This window comes from Schistocerca nitens, chromosome 8 (genome assembly GCF_023898315.1).
Source record: "Schistocerca nitens isolate TAMUIC-IGC-003100 chromosome 8, iqSchNite1.1, whole genome shotgun sequence".
NCBI lineage: Eukaryota > Metazoa > Arthropoda > Insecta > Orthoptera > Acrididae > Schistocerca > Schistocerca nitens.
The window spans coordinates 214,340,255-214,359,092 of record NC_064621.1 but is presented as its reverse complement, the minus strand read 5'-3'; the positions used below and the strand labels follow the sequence as shown (position 1 = coordinate 214,359,092).

Below are 18,838 nucleotides of genomic sequence, written 5' to 3'. Positions count from 1 at the left end.
TTTGACGGTCTACGCACGGAAACATTTGAAAACGTAAAAAACATATGTTTTGACAGAGCACAGGGAAAACTGTGCGGCTGTGAAACTGTTGCATTCATTTGTTGCAGTTTATGTGACAAACTCTTACGTTTTCATTACTTTTTTGGGAGTGATTATCACATCCACAAGAAAATCTAAATCGGGCAAGGTAGAAGTCTTTTTACCCATTCGCCAAGTGTGCAAGTTAGGTGGGTCGACAACATATTCCTGTCATGTGACGCACGTGCCGTCACCAGTGTCGTAAAGAATATATCAGACGTGTTTTCCTGTGGAGGAATCGGTTGACCTATGACCTTGCGATCAAATATTTCGGTTCCTATTGGAGAGGCACGTCCTTTCGTCTACTAATCGCACGGTTTTGCGGTGCGGTCGCAAAACACTGCCACTAAACTTATTGCAGTGAACAGAGACGTCAATGAATGAATGGACAGATCGTAACTTTGCGAAAATAAAGAAAGTAAAATTTTCACTCGAGGGAGGACTCGAACTAAGGACCTCTCGTTCCGCAGTTGCTCACTCTAACCACGGGACCACGGCGCTCCTCAACTTAGATTGTCCTTGATATTGCATATCTCGCACATGGACTACTTAGTTTGTATATTTTGCCTATTTTTTCATAGTTCCACACAACTTCTTCCTGTTTCCTCGATTGATCTGTGTTTAGTTTTTCAAGGCCTATCCACTGTGTCAATGTATAACTAAATCTGAGGGGGGTGCGATGGGGAGGTTCCCTTGTTAGAACTACTTAAACCTGACTAACCTAAGGACATCACACACATCCGTGCCCGAGGCAGGATTCGAACCTGCGACCGTAGCGTAACCGACGTGATTGTGTCAAGGAGCATATCATTGATACAGGATTCGAACATGACAGGACTGGTTTTCCTGCTTATCTATATTAACTTACATTTCGTATTTAATTCGCGAATGGCGAATGACGAGTGATAAGAATATTTGTCGGTAGCATTGGTATTCGCTCTAAAATATCGTTTTTTTACTGTCGTTATTTCGCGAGACGTATGTAGAAAGAAATATGTTGATCGACTCTTTGTGGAAAGCACATATTCGGAATTTCAAGAGGTAACCTATCCGTGGTGCATAACCACTTTGTTGTAACATGTGCCACTGGAATTTGTTGAGCATTTCCGTAATGCTTTCGTGCCGAATAAACATTCCATGACGAAACACGACGTTCTTCGTTGGATCTTCTCCATCTCTCCTATTAATCCAGCTAGGTAAAGGTCGTAAGACTGATGAGCAATACTCAAGAATCGGAGGAATAAGTGTTTTGCAAGCCATTTGTTTCAAAGATGAATTACATTCACATAAGGCTTATTGATTCATTCCCTGATACACACGTTAGTAGATATGCGTGTGTTGCAAAAGCTTTTCAAGCAATTGATATTACACTAAGGAACAAAGAGAAAAGATTTTTAAGTCTCATAAAGTTAACAGACGATTACGTGGTAGAAGAAAGTACGCCTGAAATGATAACTGTTATTTTTCTTTCGTCAGTTTTTCTGTCGTAACTATACTCAGAAAAGAAACACATTAAATACTGGTTAATAGTGTTTCATAGAAGGTTTAAGACTTCTAAACAAGCTTTCAGGTAAGTGATGTAGCGCTGAGTTCCTAGTACTCGTAATTTTCTCTCTGTTCAACACTCGTTTCTTTAGCTAACGTTGCTGTGATGTAACTTTGTTTTTAAGGAAACTATCTGTTTACTCACAGGCAATCTAGTGCGCTTGAAGAGATAATGGTTGTAGTTTTGCAGACTATTCCGCGTAGTTACGTGTTAGATTGGCATAGTATTTATTTATATTCACCTGTAATATTTCTTTCTGAGAAGCACAGCAGAAATACTCGCTCACAATAAAGAAAAATCCTCTGTACTGTCACGTAACACCCCCAGCAATCCTCTCAAAATGTTTTTCTTATCTGAAACACGACTTTACCTGTCACAGTAACTGTCTGTAACACATACTTGTCTGCAGCTCGCTGTACTGAACACTCCCACCCTCTAACAGTCCGCAACACAAACAGATAAAAGAATGAAAACACACACACACACAGAGAGAGAGAGAGAGAGAGAGAGAGAGAGAGAGAGAGAGGGGGGGGGGGGGGGAGAAGATAAACAACGTTCAAATTAGGCTTCGGACCGGGCATGAGAACAAGTGAACATGAACACGGATCATGCACACAGCAGCACATACACGTTATATTTGCGAAATTCGAAATTGTAATTTGCGAGTGTGGTTCATCAAAAACATAGCAGTTGCTGTTATTTCACTCTTCTCCTCTGTTATTTTTTCTGTTTGTGATGATATTAAGCACGGCTTCAAAGGGCTAAAGTACTTCTTCTTCTTTTCTTTCTCTCTCTCTCTCTCTCTCTTTTAAATCTTTCATTCCCAACTCGCGAGAGCAGGACAGGCTGTTTTAGAACTTAGTTCCTTGCATCCAAATATCCCACCAGGGTTTCAATGGGGCAGAAGGAATCTCAATTACGAATGTTTAGGAGGGAATTTCCAGTTGCGACATTCGCTTACTGACCAAGAGAAGTCTCCCGAAAACCTTGATCGGATTGGAGTTATTTTACTTCTGGGACATTGTCCCAGAAATAAATTTTGTTTAAGTCTGTGTATGTATCTGTTTTATGCCTGCTCAAGTAATTAATATTACAGGTTGTTTCTAAAAGAAATTGACAACGATGAAAATTCATGTAGACTTGTTCATATCATTTACAGACCTGGTTGTAGAGTAATTTTTTCGAGCCTCTTACATCACGTACTTTTTCGTTACCACCATACGGGCTGAATATGATTTCCATTGGTCATGTCACGCACATCCTATCTGAAGTACAGGGTGACCCAAAGGTCTGGTTACATCTGAAAAGCCAATACTTCCCGGAATAATGTAGCTAGACAGGTAAAAATTGACACACATGCTTGAAATGACATGTGATTTTATTGAAACAAGGAAAGTGCACAAAATTACCAACAAGTAGTGCTTCATATGATACAAACGCAATAGTTAGCATAATAGCTGATTTTTTAGCGAAGACGTTGTTCTTTGTGACAAATGCTCATTCTTGAACAATACATGTAGTCGACGGATAGTGTTGTGAACAGCATTGTACAGCATATCAGTAGGTATAGGAGAAATTGCCATTGGATGTTGTCTTTTAGCATCCCTAATGAGGGGCAATCGCGGGAGACGTGAGACTTTGGGCAACCCCACAACTATTAATCACACGAATTGAGGTCTGGGGATCTTGGAGGCCAAGTGTGAGGGAAGTAGTTGCTTAGCAAACAATCCTCACCAAACGATATGCGCAGATCTTTCGCACGTGCAGCAGTACGGGGTGGAGCGCCGTCCTGCGCGAAAGTCGTACTTTCCAGCAGGTGTTTGTCAGCCAGGCTAGGGATGATTCGATTTTGTAACATGTCGGCCTACCTCGCACCTGTCATGCTAACAGTTTGAAAAGCAACTCCTCGCACTTCCTCGAAGAAAAAGGATCCAATCACGACTGATATGGTTAATCCAAAACATACCGTGACTTTCTTTTCGTGTAGTGTGATTTCCACGACAGTTCTAGAATTTTCGGTAGCCCAAATTCTTCAGTTTTGGGTGTTGACAGACCCTCGAAGTGTGAAATCGGCTTCATTGGTCCATAACGCGTTAGACAACCTAACGTTATCTTTCCCCATTTTTTGAAGTGCCCGCACGGCGAATGCTCTCCGCATCACAAAATCATTGGTTAACAATTCATGATAGCTGCTGCATTTTGTGCGGATAGCATTGGAAGTTCTGTGCCTTAGTGCTCTCCAAACGTGGTGCGTCGAATGCCGGTGCAACATGCGATTTCACGAGTGTTCTACATCTACATCCATACTCCGCAAGCCACCTGACGGCGTGTGGCGGAGGGTACCCTGAGTACCTCTATCGGTTCTCCCTTCTATTCCAGTGTCGTATCGTTCGTGGAAAGAAGGATTGTCGGTATGCTTCTGTGTGGGCTCTAATCTCTCTGATTTTATCCTCATGGTCTCTTCGCGAGATATACGTAGGAGGGAGCAATATACTGCTTGACTCTTCGGTGAAGGTATGTTCTCGAAACTTTAACAAAACCCCGTACCGAGCTACTGAGCGTCTCTCCCGCAGAGTCTTCCACTGGAGTTTATCTATCATCTCCGTAACGCTTTCGCGATTACTAAATGATCCTGTAACGAAGCGCGCTGTTCTCCGTTGGATCTTCTCTATCTCTTCTATCAACCCTATCTGGTACGGATCCCACACTGCTGAGCAGTATTCAAGCAGTGGGCGAACAAGCGTACTGTAACCTACTTCCTTTGTTTTCGGATTGCATTTCCTTAGGATTCTTCCAATGAATCTCAGTCTGGCATCTGCTTTACCGACGATCAACTTTATATGATCATTCCATTTTACATCACTCCTAATGCGTACTCCCAGATAATTTATGGAATTAACTGCTTCCAGTTGCTGACCTGCTATTTTGTAGCTAAATGATAAGGGATCTATCTTTCTATGTATTCGCAGCACGTTACACTTGTCTACATTGAGATTCAATTGCCATTCCCTGCACCATGCGTCAATTCGCTGCAGATCCTCCTGCATTTCAGTACAATTTTCCATTGTTACAACCTCTCGATACACCACAGCATCATCTGCAAAAAGCCTCAGTGAACATCCGATGTCATCCACAAGGTCATTTATGTATATTGTGAATAGCAACGGTCCTATGACACTACCCTGCGGCACACCTGAAATCACTCTTACTTCGGAAGCCTTCTCTCCATTGAGAATGACATGCTGCGTTCTGTTATCTAGGAACTATTCAATCCAATCACACAATTGGTCTGATAGTCCATATGCTCTTACTTTGTTCATTAAACGACTGTGGGGAACTGTATCGAACGCCTTGCGGAAGTCAAGAAACACAGCATCTACCTGTGAACCCGTGTCAATGGCCCTCTGAGTCTCGTGGACGAATAGCGCGAGCTGGGTTTCGCGCGACCGTCTTTTTCGAAACCCATGCTGATTCCTACAGAGTAGATTTCTAGTTTCCAGAAAAGTCATTATACTCGAACATAATACGTGTTCCAAAATTCTACAACTCATCGACGTTTTTAGTTCTGCACATCTGTTCGACGTCCCTTCTTGAAAACGGGGATGACCTGTGCCCTTTTCCAATCCTTTGGAACGCTACGCTCTTCTAGAGACCTACGGTACACCGCTGCAAGAAGGGGGGCAAGTTCCTTCGCGTACTCTGTGTAAAATCGAACTGGTATCCCATCAGGTCCAGAGGCCTTTCCTCTTTTGAGCGATTTTAATTGTTTCTGTATCCCTCTGTCGTCTGTTTCGATATCTACCATTTGGTCATCTGTGCCACAATCTAGAGAAGGAACTACAGTGCAGTCTTCCTCTGTGAAACAGCTTTGGAAAAAGACATTTAGTATTTCGGCCTTTAGTCTGTCATCCTCTGTTTCAGTACCATTTTGGTCACAGAGTGTCTGGACATTTTGTTTTGAACCACCTACCGCTTTGACATAAGACCAAAATTTCTTAGGATTTTCTGCCAAGTCAGTTCATAGAACTTTACTTTCGAAGTCATTGAACGCCTCTCGCATAGCCCTCCTCACACTACATTTCGCTTCGCGTAATTTTTGTTTGTCTGCAAGGCTATGGCTATGTTTATGTTTGCTGTGAAGTTCCCTTTGCTTCCGCAGCAGTTTTCTAACTCGGTTGTTGTACAACGGTGGCTCTATTCCATCTCTTACGATCTTACTTGGCACATACTCATCTAACGCATATTGTACGATGGTTTTGAACTTTGTCCACTGATCCTCAACACTATCTGTACTTGAGACAAAACTTTTGTGTTGAGCCGTCAGGTACTCTGTAATCTGCTTTTTGTTACTTTTGCTAAACAGAAAAATCTTCCTACCTTTTTTATTGTTTCTATTTACGGCTGAAATCATCGATGCCGTAACCGCTTTATGATCGCTGATTCCCAGTTCTGCGTTAACTGTTTCAAATAGTTCGGATCTGTTTGTCACCAGAAGGTTCAAATGGTTCAAATGGCTCTGAGCACTATGGGACTCAACTGCTGAGGTCATTAGTCCCCTAGAACTTAGAACTAGTTAAACCTAACTAACCTAAGGACATCACAAACATCCATGCCCGAGGCAGGATTCGAACCTGCGACCGTAGCGGTCTTGCGGTTCCAGACTGCAGCGCCTTTAACCGCACGGCCACTCACCAGAAGGTCTAATATGTTATCGCCACGAGTCGGTTCTCTGTTTAACTGCTCAAGGTAGTTTTCAGATAAAGCACTTTAAAAAATTTCATTGGATTCTTTGTCCCTGCCACCCGTTATGAACGTTTGAGCCTCCCAGTCTATATCCGGCAAATTAAAATCTCCACCCAGAACTATAACATGGTGGGGAAATCTACTCGAAATATTTTCCAAATTATCCTTCAGGTGCTCAGCCACAACAGCTGCTGCGCCAGGGGGCCTATAGAGACATCCAATTACCATGTCTGAGCCTGCTTTAACCGTGACCTTCACCCAAATCATTTCACATTTCGGATCTCCGTCAATTTCCTTCGATACTATTGCACTTCTTATCGCTATAAACACGCCTCCCCCTTCACTGTCCAACCTGTCTCTGCGGTATACATTCCAATCTGAGTTTAGGATTTCATTACTGTTTACATCTGGTTTCAGCCAACTTTCTGTCCCTAGTACTATTTGGGCGTTGTGACCGTTTATTAATGAGAGCAGTTCTGGGACCTTTCTATAGACGCTCCTGAAGTTTACTATTAGCACATTAATATTGTTATTCCCTGTTGCATTTTGCCTACTCCTACCTTGCCGCGTCTCGGGAGGCGTCTTGTCGGGCCTAGGGAGGGAATTCTCTAACCTAAAAAACCCCCATGTGCACTCCACACGTACTCCGCTACCCTTGTAGCCGCTTCCGGCGTGTAGCGCACGCCTGACCTATTCAGGGGGACCCTACATTTCTCCACCCGATAGCGGAGGTCGAGAAATTTGCACCCCAGATCTCCGCAGAATCGTCTGAGCCTCTGGTTTAAGCTTTCCACTCGGCTCCAAACCAGAGGACCGCGATCGGTTCTGGGAACGATACTACAAATAGTTAGCTCTGATTCCACCCCGCGAGCGAGGCTTTCCGCCTTCACCAATTCCGCCAACCGCCTGTACGAACTGAGGATGACCTCTGAACCCAGACGGCAGGAGTCATTGTTGCCGACATGAGCAACAATTTGCAGTCGGGTGCACCCAGTGCTCTCTATCGCCGCCGGTAGGGCCTCCTCCACATCTCGGATGAGACTACCCGGCAAGCAGACAGAGTGAACACTGGCCTTCTTCCCCGACCTTTCCGCTATTTCCCTAAGGGGCTCCATCACCCGCCTAACGTTGGAGCTCCCAATAACTAATAAACCCCTCCCCCCGTGTGCCTGCTCGGACCTTGCTGAAGGAGCAGCCACATGTCCACTCACAGGCAGAGCGGGCGATGCCACACGGCCAGCCTCCACATTTACCCTCCGCCTCGTGCGCCGCGAACGCCGCTGAACCCGCCACTCCCCTTGGGGAGAGGGTGGCCCAACCGCGCCCGGTACCCGCGAAGATGTCTCGACAGCAGGGACAGTGGGTGAAGCATGTAACACCTGGGGTGTACCATGCGACGCACCAGACTCCCCACTGCCGCTACACTCCGAGGCAGCAGCCTGAAGACGGCTGACCGCGGCCATCAACACGTTCAGCTGTTCGCGAACAGTGGCCAGCTCCTCCTGCGTCCGTACACAGCAGTCACACATCCTATCCATCCTAAGGAATCTATTTACTGAAGAGAGTTAATAAACTTTTAACTAGACTACTAATTCACTAAAGGCGGCTGATTATTGACTAAACTGTGATTGCTAGCCACTTCTTGTAGAAAGCAATGAAAATAGCACTACCTGTCTCTGGACTGTATTGAAAACAAACACTAGCACTACTGGCACTATGGTTGACTAAAGGGACTCTCTCTGACTGTATTCAAAACAAACACGAAATCTATGGAACACTATTAATAGCACTCGACAATTAAAGCTTCCTAAAAGCAAAAACACACGGAAGAAGAAGTGATAAGTAAGAAAAATATAGTTAATACTCAAATTAAGGGAGCTCGCTGCACAGCAGACGTGAAGCAGACGGCAGTTAGGTCGACACTGACACTACTGGGACTATGGCTGACTAAAGGGACTCTACCTTCCGGAGATGAACCTCCTAAAGTCTCTACTTCTTCCTGAATTGCCTGAGCAACAGCAGCACTTGAGTCTGGTCGCCCACTACGGGGGCCTATCGTCTAAACAATACTTGGGTTCGAACTTCGTGATCCTTTTTTCCAAAGCGACACTTCTCATAGCACCTGTACCCATTCGAATACCCTTCTTATGACGACAAGATCGTAAAACTGCAGTAGTGGATTATCCATTCTGCAAGTAAAGCTTCAGTAACAGTGGCTTTTCTGGTAAAGTCAACTCGCGATTGCTGGCACATCTGACTCCCTCTCTCACTACAGCTCATTTTATGCAAGATTCTCATGCGGCTCCACCAACGTGTTGTTGTCCAGCGCCTTGTATTGGTCGGCTTTTGCACTCACTGTAGGTTTCAATAAAACCCCATATTGTTTCGGATATGCGTGTAAAGTCTTACCTCTCTACCTATATTAGTCCGTGAATTAGTGCATTTTCAAATGTCAACGGACTTTTGGGTCACATTGCCGGCCGCTGTGGCCGAGCGGTTCTAGGCGCTTTAGTCCGGAACTGCGCTGCTGCTACGGTCGCAGGTTCGATTCCTGCCTCGGGCATGGATGTGTGTGATGTCCTTAGGTTAGTTAGGTTTAAGTAGCTCTAAGTCTAGGGGCTGATGACCTCAGATGCTAAGTCCCATAGTGCTTAGAGCCATTTGAACACCATTTTTTGGGTCTTATTTTAGATTTCTTGCCAAACTCGCTGTAGGATATCAGGCGTACTTGTTCATTTGCGTAGCATATTCTTACGTTGAGCTCTGCTAGGGAATCCAGTAAGGGTGGTACAAAACACTTTAAGCCTTGATGAATAAAAATAAATCAGAAGTTGATAGGTCCAGAGAACGTGGTGGTCATGCAATCGGCGCCCTCCAGCTTATTCATTCACCTGGAACGCGGTTGTTGAATCACCTTTATTAATTTGTAGGCTTTGTGATGGCGATGTCTTCGTAACACACTCCAGTCGCATGTGTGATGCCCAGGTAGCGAGAAGCACGACGTGTTGTTGTCGACCTGAGGACTTTTTGCGACGTCTTCTCGAGCACCCAGTTTCAAGAAGACACTTACGCTACTGCCGGCCGGAGTGGCCGTGCGGTTCTGGGCGCTACAGTCTGGAACCGGGCGATCGCTGCGGTCGCAGGTTCGAATCCTGCCACAGGCATGGATGTGTGTGATGTCCTTAGGTTAGTTAGGTTTAATTAGTTCTAGGCGATTGATGACCTTAGAAGTTAAGTCGCATAGTGCTCAGAGCCACTTACGCTACTCGTAAGTGATAGGCCTAGTGGGAGCATGTTTACCGCTCTCAGTACGTTACTTACGTTGTAAAGTTGTCGCACAAACCAAAACACACAGCGACGGCGCTCTGGACTAGTTAAGGCCGCTATTTTTGCTGGCGCTTGCAGTGATGTTAGTCAGCACTAGCGTCATACGCTAGTCAGAAATTCATCTACTTTCCTAAAAAAATTTACTCCTAGATTAAAAGAAATCACGCTAAGATTAGGCCTGTAAGTCGAATGAATAATTTCTAGGAACTTAACTTTCGGAGTCCTTTTAGAAACATCTTGCATTGTTAATATTAGTAGCATCTGTTTTTTGTTTTGTTTTTGTTCACTGGTATTTGAGTTAGTTATTATCCTCATATAATGTATCAGGTTTACGTTGCTGAATCGTAAGTACACATAAGAAATTCAGAATGTTTCGTGTAGAGCTCTGCGCACGCACAAACCAACCCGACCGACGAACAGGACGTATGTAGACGTTTAGGTCAACCTGCCGACCGATTTTTCGTATCGGGAGATCGATTGAGAACGGCCATACGACAACCAACTACACCCCCGCCCCCCTCGCAAAATCACTTGAGCCAAAAAACAGTGTCGTATGTAGCGCTATCGCCCAAACCGCCAGACAAAAGTTCATCTTCTGTCACAACGCATGGGTTTAAAAGCTGTTCGCAAATATAGTTAACATGAGAGAGCGCGAGAGGAACGAAACTTTTATGACTAGAGTTTACAGAGAAATTTAAAGACTGCAGACATTTACAAGTCACGTCGTGCGAGGACTAGAGCAATAGAAATAAAATGGACTTGTTTCATTTTTTAGCAGATCCGTTATGGTTTAGTGTCGCACTCAGAGACAGTGGAAGATTGTATTTTGATGAATAGAAGTCAGTCGACTATCTGTATTTCGGTTATTAGGTTTATTTCCCATACTTATCGGAAATGAAACCTAAAAGCCGAAATAGAGATACATTAGGTTTTAGATTTACCAGAAATGAAATGCAAAAAAAACGAAATACAGACATAAGGTTTTAGATTTCTTTTCCGATAGTTATCAGAAATAAAACATAAAAACCGAAAGATAATTGTCGACGGAATTTTATTCATAAAATATATTTGCTTCATTTTTAGGAGTGTTAAAAAGACCCGTCCTATCGTCGCATCTTTTGCTATGAAGTGCAAAGACATCTTTTTTCACAGTTCCAACAGTTGCTAAATGCTTCATTTCTTATTTATCTGTTGCTATATTTATTAGATTATGTGCGCCGCGACCATTTATGGTCTTTCTTCTTCAGATCTGACGTGACTTTCTTAAACTTCCAGGGAAAGTATTTGTGTTATCCTAAAAATTAAATTAATAAATTTTGTATGAACATCACTTGTTTTGTTGGATGTGAGGTCCGCGAGTTATGCAAGACACCGTTTTTTCCCAGTACGAAAATATGTTACGGCACCACTGTGCCATCATCAGTGGGTTTTCGTTTTTATTTATTCTGCAATGTGAAAATTTTTGTTAAATGATTATAAAATTATGTGCATCTTTCGTTCAAACAACAGATCGTTTCTATTTGTAAATACCTTTACATTTGGTGTTCATGAACTTTCTGGATCACTTGTATGTTAATTACTACATGTGTTTTGCATAACTGGCGCACCTCACATCAAACAATTTTAACTGCAAACACGGCCAATACAAGGAGCTGCAAATCAAAATTATGAATATCACTTGTTTTATTTATTTTGCTTTAGGATAATGTATTTCCAAAGGCAATTATAAATCAATTGCAAGTTTCAGGGATAATTTCAGATGATAATTGTGGGGATGAAGGCGCAGTGAATTTGAGGTCATCTTAAGTTCGTCCACTGGCTAGAATCCGTAATGACCTAACAGCCAGCCGGCCGTTGTGGCCGAGCTTCAGTCCGGAACCGCGTTGCTGCTACGGTCGTAGGTTCGAATCCTCCCTCGTGCATGGATGGTTTAACTAGTGCTAAGTCTAGGGGGCTGATGACCTCAGAGTGCTTAGAGCCATTTGAACCATTTTGAACCTAACATCCTCTCCTTGCAGATTACAGCTTCGCTCATGAGTGTATTCTTTTTCTTCAACTATTGTTTAACGACATTCAGAAGCTCCGAAAAACATGTTTATGCATTCTTTAATAATTTCGAAAAACATCGGCTCCTGGTTCCTTAAGTAACTGAACGTGTGCAAATTTCTTTCTTTCCGTTAACAATTTGTTTGCCCACCGCTTTCTCTCACCTTGTTAGTTTTAAGACAGGCAAGACAAATTCCAGTTTGTATGTCTGTGTAATGCCAAGCGGCAGCTCGTAGAACATGACCTCAATAAACTTAAGATTAACAATACGCAACTACATATAGGAACAGTAATCGCCGAGTGAAGTCGGCCGGGACGTATGTACGTGTAGGCTACAATGAAATTGGTCGGTCAGTCGGTTTGCCGATAAATTGACACGCGTGGTTTTTTTTTTTATAGTTTTTGGTATGTGTACTTCCCCGTATGACGTAAGAGAAGCTACAAAACTCGTAATCTGACCAGGTTAAATAAAACAAATAAATATAAAGTAAAAGCAAGTATAGGGCAGACGCTAACAGCATGCGACGGGGATCTTCGGACGCAGCGTTTCCAGACGTCGACGATTAACGGCCGTGTGTTGGCAGCAGTGCTGAATTGCAGGTGGCGAACGCCGAAGGCGCGCTCGCGTCGGTAGGTAGTTCAGAGCTAGGCGAGTACAGAATGCAGCCGGCAGCCGTCTATTCGTGTGGCCGTGTCGTGCAGTATTGATTGTGATGCGCGCGGCGAGTTCGCAACGTGTAACCGCCTTGCGCAACTAGACACGCGCTCAGTCGCCCGGCCTTGCCTCTCACCTTCAGGTTCCGCTGCGTTCTTACTGTATGAATATTCCAGGGGGCTCCGACCATGGCCCCTCCCCTTGCAGAATCATACGCGAGTTGCGCGCGGCGTCGTGTATTTTAAATTAATTTGCGCGTTCTGAAAGGCAGCGAGCGTTATTAAGTTTTCTCATTGTGAATAATTCTTTCGGGTTTGTAGACGAGTTGTTCATTCAGTTTTATGCACATTATTTCGGCGACCGCCGCAGCCGTCTTCATCAGTTTGTGCGAGCTGTTTTTTCAGCAGGTGCGCTTAAAAATACAGCTCGCTGCGCTTGTAGAAGACGGCTCGGACGGTCGTTTAAATATTGTGCATGAATTTGAATCAGCTCGGCTCACACCCAAAAGCGCACCATTAGACTAGCATTTTCTTACGAGCGTTTCATTTAATTTGTCGAATACATCCCATTTAGTAAATCACACCTTGCCTTCTGATGGCAGGTGAAATGGTTGTCAATCCCACGGTAACTTTTTGATAAGTCACCGTTTTCCTACACTGACGAAAGATAAAGTGAGGTGATAATTTTTTTATTTCGTCCGTCTCAGTGGCTTTGACATAAATTTTTTGCTGCAGCTGTTACCGGTTTCGGGTACCGGTTTCGGCCTCACATGCCCATTCTCGAACCACACGCCTTGTTATTACCCGTAACCAATTATACAATATGGAGTCAAAAGGCACGAATTGCTTCTGTACAGTAACTTATACTAAGGGCCACAAGTACCCTCGTTGCAACAAACACATAGGCTAATATCAGTGAGAGTACTTGTTGTCCACAGTATACCTTTCTGTGCAGAAGCTATTCGTGCCTTTTGGCACCATACTGAATAATTACGAGGGCTGTTCGGAAAGTAAGCTCCTATCGGTCGCGAAATGAAAAACTCAGAGAAAATCAAACATTTTTTTATTCGCAACAGTTAGCCACACCTTCCAGCTACCTCTCTAAATAGTCGTCACTCCGACTTAGACATTTGTCGTGGCGTTGTACAAACTTTCCAGTACCCTCGTGACAGAAAGCAGAAGTTACGCGATCACCTAATTTTTATTACTTATAAAATTCAATTTATATATTTTAAGGGTGTAGAATACACAATGGGCACTGAACTATATTCGGTTCAGGTTACGTACAAAACAAACAAACAAAAAACAAAGAGAGATCGTCGACTCTCAGTTTCTCTCACATTTATTTATGTTTTTCCCCACCAGAGCTACCAATACTACTGGTAATCTTACCATTTACAACGAAATTTATTGTACCAAAACGACCGAACCGTAGTTTAGGTACAGCGCAACTCTAATCGTAACACTTCCATCAGAAGCTAATGTTTGGGGCAAGTAACATGGTGGGCGTTGGCTTCATGTTCGTTACGTTATGACAAATCTCCTTATTATACCTCCATGGCCGGCAGCTGTGGCCGAGCGGTTCTAGGCGCTTCAGTCCGGAACCGCGCAACCGCTACGGTCGCAGGTTCGAATCCTGCCTAGGGCATGGATGTGTGTGATGTCCTTAGGTTAGTTAGGTTTAAGTAGTTCTAAGTCTAGGGGACTGATGACCCCAGATGTTTAGTCCCATAGTGCTTGGAGCCATTTGAACGATTTTTAAAAACATTAACCAAGCAAAAAATACGTGCACCTCGACGGTCTAACATTTGCCGGAAACCGCGTTTCTATATGTTTAGCCGTTCACGAAATAAAATGAGGAATGTGTTGTCATTTCTAAAATATTGCAAGATTGTTCACACAAAGAAACTGAAAGTGTTGGAATGACTGGACGATCAGTCAACACCAGGATCACAGAGCATAAGCGACATTGCAGCTTCGGGCAGGTGGAGAAATTGGCTGTGGCAGAGCAAACGCTGTGTGAGGCCGACCACATAGTAAAATTCGCCGACACGGAAGTTCTGGCTGTGGAAAAGAGCTATCACACCCGCTTGTTCAGAGAAGCTATAGAAATGCACAAACACGATAACAGCTTCAACAAGAAAGAAGACAGCCTCAGGGTAAACGAATACTGGCTTCTGTGCTGCAGCGGACGACCGTTACAGGTGGCAAGAGGAGAACCGTACTGAAATGCAGAGAAGCCCTAGGACGCTGGTGCGCCAGGTACATAGTCTGTTGCCACGAGCTCGGCTCCAGTCACCACCAGCAATGGAGGGTGAAACTTTTACAATGCCAGCTACTCGTACTGGCGAAACGTCAGAAAAGTCATCACACGAATGTCGGCCGAAGAACTCGAGACAGGAGCCAACAGGCACTTGAAAAGATCTACGTCTACATCTACATGGATACTCTGCAAATCACATTTAAGTGCCTGGCAAAGGGTTCATCGAACCACCTTCACGATTCTCTATTATTCCAGTCTCGTACAGCGCGCGGGAAGAATGAACACCTATATCTTTCCGTACGAGCTCTGATTTCCCTTATTTTATCGTAGTGATCGTTCCGCCCTATGTAGGTCGGTATCAACAAAATATTTTCGCATTCGGAGGAGAAAGTTGGTGATTGGAATTTCGTGAGAAGATTCCATCGCAACGAAAAACGCATTTCTTTTAATGATTTCCAGCCCAAATCCTGTATCATTTCTTTGACACTCTCTCCCATATTTCGTGATAATACAAAACGTGCTGCCTTTCTTTGAACTTTTTCGATTTACTCCGTCAGTCCTACCTGGTAAGGATCCCACACCGCGCAGCAGTATTCTAAAAGAGGACGGACAAGCGTAGTGAAGGCAGTCTCCTTAGTAGGTGTGTTACATTCTCTATGTGTCCTGCTGATAAAACGCAGCATTTGGTTAGCCTTTCCCACAACATTTTCAATGTGATAATTAAACCAAGACCTTAAGCTGTCGAGAGGCGTTGATATACATCAACGGGGATAGTTGAAAATGTGTGCCCCGATCGGGACTCGAACCCGGGATCTCCTGCTTAGATGGCAGACGCTCTATCCATCTGAGCCACCGAGGGCACAGAGGATAGTGCGACTGCAGGGATTTATCCCTTGCACGTTCCCCGTGAGATTCACATTCCCAACGTAATGCCAACACTCTACATTCGTAGTGCCCCTGCCCGTTACGCACATTACTCGCGGCAGACAATCTTACCGAGTCCCGTAAGAGTTTGGGCAGTGCGTGTGCATCCAGCACAGTAGAAGGAGGTCAATGGCCGGTTAGCCTTAACTATATGAAGATGGTATCTGTTCTTTCGGAATTGTTGTAAGCGTATTGCCATATCGCTGGCTTGGTTGCGGAGTATCTTTGCGGACAGCCGCGTCGGTAGAGTCGAGCGCGGGACACCAAACTGTTATGTTGTGTTGTGGGTAGCTCTTCATGTAGGAAGCATTGTTAGTATGGAAGTTTGCTACAACTGATATTACAGTAAAGTGATGAAATATGGAAGTGGGTCAAGATGTAATTAAAAATGAGCAGTGTCGCCAATAACGTATTTGTGTATCCTCTCATTGCGTGTCGCACAGCATCAATCATCTGCGCCGTGTTCGGTCTCCCAGAATGAACTGATGTGAATCAGTAGAAATTAGTTACCATAAAAGAGTGCAGTCAAGTGCTAGTGTCTTGTAGCGAGGGTGAGAACGTGCGTTCGATCATCGCGCTTCCGCATTATCAACAATCAGCCGCGCCGCTACGGTTACTTTATTTATTTATTGTTCCGTGGGACCAAATTAAGGAGAAGTCTCCATGGTCATGGAACGAGTCAATACATGAAATTATAACACGACAGTAGAAACAGATAAAATGAAATATAAGAAACGTATTCAGGCGACAATTCGTAAGTTTAAATAAAGAAAATCAACAATGTAACACTGGAATTTGCTTAATTTTTCAGCTCTTCCAGGAGCTCCTCGACAGAATAGAAGGAGTGAGCCATGAGGAAACTGTTTGCACTACTGCTAAGATTTTTGAGTTCTTGTGGTAGTTTATTGAAAATGGATGCAGCAGAATAGTGCACTCCTTTCTGCACAAGAGTCAAGGAAGTGCATTCCACATGCAGATTTCATTTCTGCCAAGTATCAACTGAGTGAAAGCTGCTAACTCTTGGGAATAAGCTAATATTGCTAACAACAAACGACATTAAGGAAAATATATACTATTGGCTTCTGTCTCGGGTTCTTCGGCCGACGTTCACCACCGGCAATGGAGGGTGTAGCTTTGACAATGCCAGCCACTCGTGCTGGCGAAACGTCAGAAAAATCATTACATGAACGTCGGCCGAAGAACCCGAGACAGAAACCAATAGGCAGTTTGTCAACAAGTGGCCACGAAAGCCTTAACAATTTTGTAAAATATATACTGTGAGGGCAATGTCAGAATTCCCAGACTATTGAATAGGGGTCGACAAGAGGTTCTCGAACTTACACCACATATAGCTCGAACAGCCCGTTTTTGAGCCAAAAATACCCTTTTTGAATCAGAAGAATTACCCCAAAATAATAATACCATATGACATAAGCGTATGAAAATATGCGAAGTAGGAGCCGGCCGAAGTGGCCGTGCGGTTAAAGGCGCTGCAGTCTGGAGCCGCAAGACCGCTACGGTCGCAGGTTCGAATCCTGCCTCGGGCATGGATGTTTGTGATGTCCTTAGGTTAGTTAGGTTTCACTAGTTCTAAGTTCTAGGGGACTAATGACCTCAGCAGTTGAGTCCCATAGTGCTCAGAGCCATTTTTTATGCGAAGTAGAGCCGGCCGGAGTGGCTGAGCGGTTAAAGGCGCTACAGTCTGGAACCGCACGACCGCTACGGTCGCAGGTTCGAATCCTGCCTCGGGCATGGATGTGTGTGATGTCCTTAGGTTAGTTAGGTTTAAGTAGTTCTAAGTTCTAGGGGACTTATGACCACAGCAGTTGAGTCCCATAGTGCTCAGAGCCATTTTATGCGAAGTAGACTACTTTTCGTGTTGAACTGTCACTTATTTCAGATACTGTTCTAATGGTAAGTAAAGCAGCATTTAGTTTCTGAACAAGATCCTGAACATGGGCTTCCAACGACAGCTTACTATCAATCCGAACGCCTAGGAACTTGAACTGTTCCGTCTCGCTTACAATATGCCCATTCTGTCTGATCAAAATATCTGTTCATGTTGAATTGTGAGTTAGAAACTGTAAAAACTGAGTCTTACTGTGATTTAGCATCACGCGCACGCTCGTACAAGTGAGAACTGAGAACTGAAAAATTAACTTTACGAACAGTGTTATAACATTGCTAGTGTCAAGGAGGACTGGTACCAAAGGTAATCTGTGTATGCGTGGCGAGCGTAAGAACTTTCGTTCGATTATTCGGCTTTCGCATCATCAACAATCATCCGCGTCGTGTTCGGTTATGCGTACGCTCGTCCGAGTGAAATTGTGGACAGATAATCATCAAGATTGTTAATTGGGATAAACATTTACGACTCAGTGTAAACAGTGCAACCCGTGATTTCCTTATCGTCTCAGAATATAGTTGTTCATACCAGACGTAGGACAGTTTGTGTTTAACGTCGAGTGGCTTCCCTAAACCCGCTCGCATATTTCGATAGATAATTTCAGGCAAGCCAGCAGCACTGTGGAGCAGAACAATAGGACCGCCGCGGGATTATCAGGTACGTGGTGTGGACAGGGCGCACGGTCGAAACGACAGCCAGTATAAGGAACCCCACCCGTTTGTACTCGCGGGCGTATTACAATGTCTTTCTCAACAAGTGGCCATGAAAGCTTTAACAATTTTGTAAACTGAAAATAATTCAGTGGTCAGTATTGCCTCGCTTTTTCTTATGGTTTCGTAACTGATCTTACACTGAGCCAGGTTCTGCCAGTTGTAAAATAGTTTGTTTCCTAACTGTTAAGTGGCGTGAACGGCTTCTTTTTACCACGGTTCAAAGGTTTGCTTGATAACCGGATTGGAATATGGACGTCAGCGCAAGCACAGCATTTGCCGAAGTGCGGCTCGTTGACGCGAGATGTTGCTGTGTCAATCGCTCCCAGATAGTAGCGGCGGCGCAGAGGTTTATCGGCTGAAACGCAGAACCAGTTGTATGCGGCTGCGTCCGCCGCGCCGCATGCAGATGCGTCTGGCTGGAAGCGCGCCAGGCACTTTTAAGCCTAGACGCCGTCCAGACTCCAGACGTCGCGGCCGCCGACGCGCCACACTGCCCTGCGTGTTCTTCCTCTCTGACTGTAAACTTCAGGGCGAGGCGCAGCGGGGTGCTGCATCTACGAGGCGCATCCAGAAAATGCAGAACGTTTCACCGTATCAAGACATTCAAAATGTTCAAATGTGTGTGAAATCTTATGGGA

At 44.3% G+C, this 18,838-nt stretch overlaps 1 non-coding gene across 1 annotated transcript; it reads right to left on the bottom strand.

The window, feature by feature from the left end:
• Nucleotides 1–15,442: 15,442 nt before the first annotated feature.
• Trnar-ucu (transfer RNA arginine (anticodon UCU)) lies at nt 15,443–15,517 on the bottom strand. Its single transcript has one exon. It is a non-coding gene; the product is annotated as a tRNA-Arg (tRNA).
• Between the last annotated feature and the right edge of the window lie 3,321 nt (nt 15,518–18,838).